Below are 6,000 nucleotides of genomic sequence, written 5' to 3' on the forward strand. Positions count from 1 at the left end.
AATTTTGTCTGCCTTCAAGTGACAAAAAGAGGTGTTTACAGTAGGAACTGGGTTTCGAGTTCTTCACGGAAAATGTTTACCAAGATGTTTTATGCGACATATCCAAATTTTAGAATTTTTGGAGTTGATTTACTATTTATTTTAAAGGAAATTCGGTGACTATGTTACTGCCCAGTTTGGCCCGATTCTGTGCATACTCGGTTTTTCTCTCTCTCGGATCTGATCGGTGTTACCATGACATTTTGGTGGATTTAGTTGACATTGGGCTAATTTACAAAGATAAGAATTGATAATGATTGTTGAGGTGTGTGCATGGTCACGACACGTTCCGTCTAGGCGGGAGTTCTAGACGATGCCCGGCGGGAGTTCGGATGCCGTCTAGGCGGGGGTTCTAGACGTTGCCGATCGCGGTAGAGGCCGGATCGATGCTCCTTTGTGGAATGCCGTCTGGGCGGGGGTTCCGGACGTTGCCGTCGCCGAAGTAGCGGGACGATGCCTGGTTGCGCCAGAAGACCGGCGGGAGTTCGGTGGCCCGAGGGGTCGTTAATAATCTGGATTTAATGAGTGCGATTTGCATTGGGGAATGCTTTGCTTGAGTTAATTGATGAGCACGTCTGGATTATTAACCATGTTATGCTTGATCATACCATGAATTACTTTGCGCATGCTTGATGGGCAATTGGCCATGTTATGGCGATATTCTAACGTGCAGGGCTCACGTATGTGCCGAGGCGAGGTAAGGGCGCCTGTGATTGTTATGACATGTTGGATGTCGGTATTGCATGTTTAGAATTGTTCGGAAGTACGCTTTGGCCTAAGCGAGGCTTAGGTAGTTGCTTATTGAGAAGTGTTCTCATGGTTGTATAACCAAACCATTTCAGACCCGCGACCGTGATTGATCCGGAGACGCTACCAGGATACTACGGGGATTGAGGATAGGTCGAGTTACCCCGTCTTTTGAGTGCACCTTTTTGTAGAGGAGTTAAGCTTACCAACCACCCGATCCATATTGTTGTGCGTGGTTTGTAGATAGTGGCCTCGTAGAAGGCTTGCAAATGTATGTGTTGTAATGGATGTTATGTTTATAAAAGTGTCTTGTTGATGTGTATTCTTTGTCTCTCTACTATCCCGTTGTTTATATGTTGTACGGAGAGTTCGAGGTTGCTTCCGCATGCGTTACTCGTTAGTGTTTCGATTGGGTCGGCGACAAGTCCTGGGATGTCGCGTACATTACGACCACGAAGGGATGATCGCGCGCTCGTTCGGGTTCGGGGCGTGACATTAGTGGTCAAAAAAATAGTTCGGGGTAAAATTGTCACAGATGTACCAGTTTGGGGTTTTTTATGGTCAAAAAAATAGTTTGGGGTAAATCTGTCACAAGTGTACCAGTTCAGGATTTTTCGTGGTATTAATCCTATTATAAGTGTACCAGTTTTGAATTTTTCGTAATACTAATCTAAAGATAAAAGAGTGATTAACTGTTTATAAATTTAATTCATTGAATTATATCATCAATTCCACAAAAAAAAAAAGATTGATGTGACCTATAGAGTGGACTTGAATGGATTGGCTGCCGATAAAGTTGCTTGATCTCGTACCGCGATAAGCTTCAGACCTTAGATTCCATTTTTTACTCACAACCATTAGAGGTCAAATCATGAAAAAGTAATTCCTTAGCCCAATATTTGAGCTGGCCAAAAAAATGTTCCGCTTCTTTTAAATTATTATTCATTCTATAGCCTAATTTCAAAACAAAGCACCACTTTTATCTTGAGTGACAATTTTAGCCCAAATATTTTTTTTGTTTATACAAAATCACAAACTTTCACTTAAATCTTAAATTTGACAGTTTGAAAATTTCACATCAGGAATGCTAGATTTGAAACTCAAGTAAAAGTTAGTGTTTTTTTTTAAACAAAAGAAAGTTCGAGTCAGAATTCTCATTCAAGGCAAAGTTCGTGCTTTTTTTTTTGGAATTAGCACCTTATTCTATTTAACAAGGTGGTATATTGGAAATCTTATTTCATGATCCAATTGTTGATTATCATGAAATATTAGTAATATCAGTGACCAAGTTATGATTTGTAATTAGACCATCATTTATCGGATTATTGTCTATAGCAAAGACATAATTTATACTCAAGTATATATGGATAATATAAGTATGAGTAATAGTATTACTTATAATTAGAAATTAAATATTACTAATAGTTTCTATTTTAGCTTAGTTTTCCTATAACTAAAACTTAATTAGTAATCATAAGTTCAACAATAGATATAGACATTCTAAATGTAGACTATACGATATAATTATCATGCCGTTATCATATATGATTTGGGTTATGATTAATCATTTATCAAGATAAAGTAATAACTTAGTATTTTTTAACAATTACTTATTTTAACATAATATTATACTATTGCAACGACAATCATGTGCTCTAAATTACCATCATAATTTTATTCAAGAACAAATATTATACAATAATACTATGACTTTAAGTTTACTGTTGCTGATTACACCATATTTTTTGTTGTTAGTACAAGTACGACAATAAATAGTAGTTGACTATAATAATTATTGTCAGAGATAAAATATTATGACTACTTATAAATTTAGATAATTATTAATTCGTGATATTTGAGAATATGAGAATGGAAGAAATTAAGCACCGACTATATTTCAAGCGAAATTATGGGACCTCTTAAAGATTGCTGCTCATTCCTAGTGGGTTCTAATTAATCCATAAACAAAGACACAGTTTTGCAATAAATATTACTTTCCTGCAAATTTAATTAGAGAAGGGAAAATGACACAAAAGGTTCCTAAATTTCGGCACAATATACAACGTCATCTCCAAACTTTTAATTTGTTCAATATGGTCAATAAACTTTCGGTAAATGTTCAATATAATCCCTTGATTATATGAAAATATTCAATATTATCCTTCTATTAATTCAAATCAACGGAATTTGCTGATTTAGCTTCCAATCTGGTTAGTTTGAACGGTGGAAAAAAAAACGTTACACGTGGATTATTCCACGTATATTCAACTTAAATCAGAATATGATAATCCACGTCATCAAATTTTAACATAAATAATCATTTTTTTTCAAATTGAACAAAATTAAAAAATTAAAATGATTACTATATTTTTATTTGAGTTGAATAACTGGATATGTGTAACGTTACTTTTTTGTTCACCATTCAAACTTACCGAATTGGAAGTCAAATCAGCAAATTCCGTTAGGGCGCGAATGGTAACCATTCTGCTCCAGAAATCAAATTCTTGCCAGAAATTGATTTCTGGAGGAGAAATCTGTTTGATAAAACATGACTAATTCTGCTCTAGAAATTGATTTCTGGAACAGAAATCTATTTTGATTTGTTGATTTTTTTTTGCACCTAAAAAAATTTAAATTTCACTCAAAGTGGGTGGCCACAGGTATTCTAAGCCATTTTGTGAAGTTTTAAAATTTTTAATTTTTTAATTTTTTTGGGCACCTCAAAAAATTTAAATTTCACTCAAAATGGGTGGTCAAAGATATTCTAAGCCATTTTGTGAAGTTTTGAAATTTTTTATTTTTTTGGGCACCTCAAAAAAATTAAATTTCACTCAAAATGGGTGGCCACATGTATTCTTAAGCTATTCTATGAAGTTTTGATATTTTTTGGCACCTCAAAAAATTTAAATTTCACTCAAAGTGGGTGGCTACAGGTATTTTAAGTCATTCTGTGAAGTTTTGAAATTTTTGATTTTTTTATTTTTTTGGACACCTAAAAAAATTTAAATTTCACTCAAGGGTGGCTTCTAAGCCATTCTGTGAAATTTCGAAATTTTTTTATTTTTTTATATTTTTTGAAAAAAATTCACCAAATTTCCTATTTTACCGAAATTTGACTTTTTTTTATTTTCTGGAAATTTTTATGAATTTTTCTGGAATTTTTCAATTTTTATGCATTTTCTAAAAAAAAAAATTAGTGAGATCTCAAAATGTATTGTAAAGGCCACGAAAAAGAGAGAAAAGAGAGAGAATGCATTCTGGAAGAGAGAAGCTACAAAAAGTAGCTTCTCTTTTTCTTACCCAAAACTCATACTGGAATAAAAAATATATTCTGGAATCAAGAATGCATTCTGGAATCAAGTATTTTTAACAAACGCATTTTTATTCCGAATGCAAAATTGCTTCGTAATGCATTCCGGAAATTTTTAACAAACGCATTTCTATTCGAATGCATTATGGGCGTAACTTGCTCCAGAATGGATTTCGTGCGCGCCCTTAATTTGAATTAATAGAAAGATTACATTGGATATTCTCATATGGTTTGGGAACTAAATTGAATATTTACCAAAAGTTCAGGAATCATATCGAATAAATTAAAAGTTTAGGGACAACACTGCACATTGGGTCAAACTTCATGAGACCATTTGTGTAATTATCCAATTAGAGAACAGTTACTCTAGTCCCATCCACGTTCTCTCGTTCTATCACTCTCATGGAACGACTATTTCATCCTCGCTTTATTCTATTCCGGCCTACCAAACATCACGTTATCGTATTGCCCATCCCGTGAAACCAAGAGCACGATGCACCATAGCTCAATTCAAGAAAAGTCTATTTTGATTCCTAAACTGTTTATCCTGGTACATGTGTAGACATGTCTAATGTCAATTGACATTTATTGGACATCGGCAACGACAAATGTCCTTAAGAAAGCTCCTCTTTCTATAACATTGGCAAAAAAAAGAAAGAAAGAAATAAAGCATCCAACCGTTCAACTGAATACAGATGAAAGAATTCAAGTGCAAAGATTAGAATTTATTTATTCGAGAACATAAATTTAAGTAGCGCTAGCAATTTATGTTCATGTGTCAAATTCGAATTATGGGATCTTGACAATTCGTGTCATTACAAAGTATTATATTTATGTTCTAAAAAGTTCTCCGGTCTAAACAGGCTAGTGGCTCTATCATTACAAAGTATTTGATCCACCGCTCACCCACGGATTGCTATTTCGACAACCGGGGACTAGTCATCTCCAAAGATCCATGGAAGTGGCTTCTTTATCTCTCTCTTTTAGCTTCAACAATCAAACCAATCCCTACATTTACACTCAAAAAGTGAAATGCTAACGAAACCAAATCACACTTTAGCTCAAACGCAAGATCGAAGCAAGTTGTGATCCAAATTCAAACAAACCATATCTGATACCATAATTTCCCCCAAAGTGCAGCCGACGTGCACCTGGCGTGCCGCTAGCGTGCATTTACCGAGCCTCCTAGAAACAGTCCACTTGACGCTTGGATGGAAGTACAAACAGATTGAGCAAAAAAAAGAGCCACTTAGATGGATCTTCAGATTCCTGTGCATTCGCGCAGAACAGGGTCTCCGACGCGTCATACGCGATGAACCTGTACTATCAATCAGTGCCCCAACACTCCCCCAGCGACTGCTTTTTCGCCAACAGCGGACTCCTCATCTCCGAGGATCCCTGTAAGTGGCTCCTTCCTCGCTCCCTCTCTCTCTCGCTCAAATCTTGTTTTATTTTGATTTTTACTTACGTAATCTTTTCTTCACCTTGTGTAAGCTTGGGGAACCTGCATTTACCCCGCTTGACGCTTGGGTGGAGGAAGCACAGACAGAAGGACAGAAGGACGTGTGGTCTGGTGTGGTGTGTGGTGTGGTGCGGTGTGGTGTTATTTTAGAGCATTTTTTGCTCTCTGTTTTTTCTTCTTCTTTTTTCAGTGGAAAGTGATGTACGTACTAGTGGTGAAGCGGGGACTTCACTCGTCACGCTGTTTATGTACGGGAAATTGACACAAATAGTTCTTGAACTTTGATTCAATATTAAATCTCATCCCTAAATTTTCAATTTGTCCAAAATGGTCCCTGAACTATGGGTAAATGTTCAATCTAGTCCTTCCGTTTGTTCAAACTGTTAAATGATGACGTGGACCGTTAACTGATGATATGGAGCTGAGTTGGATTTTCTAATAC

Source organism: Syzygium oleosum, unplaced genomic scaffold, assembly GCF_021117445.2.
Source record: "Syzygium oleosum isolate NSW1041296 unplaced genomic scaffold, Sole_v2.1 Sole_v2.65, whole genome shotgun sequence".
Taxonomy (NCBI): domain Eukaryota; kingdom Viridiplantae; phylum Streptophyta; class Magnoliopsida; order Myrtales; family Myrtaceae; genus Syzygium; species Syzygium oleosum.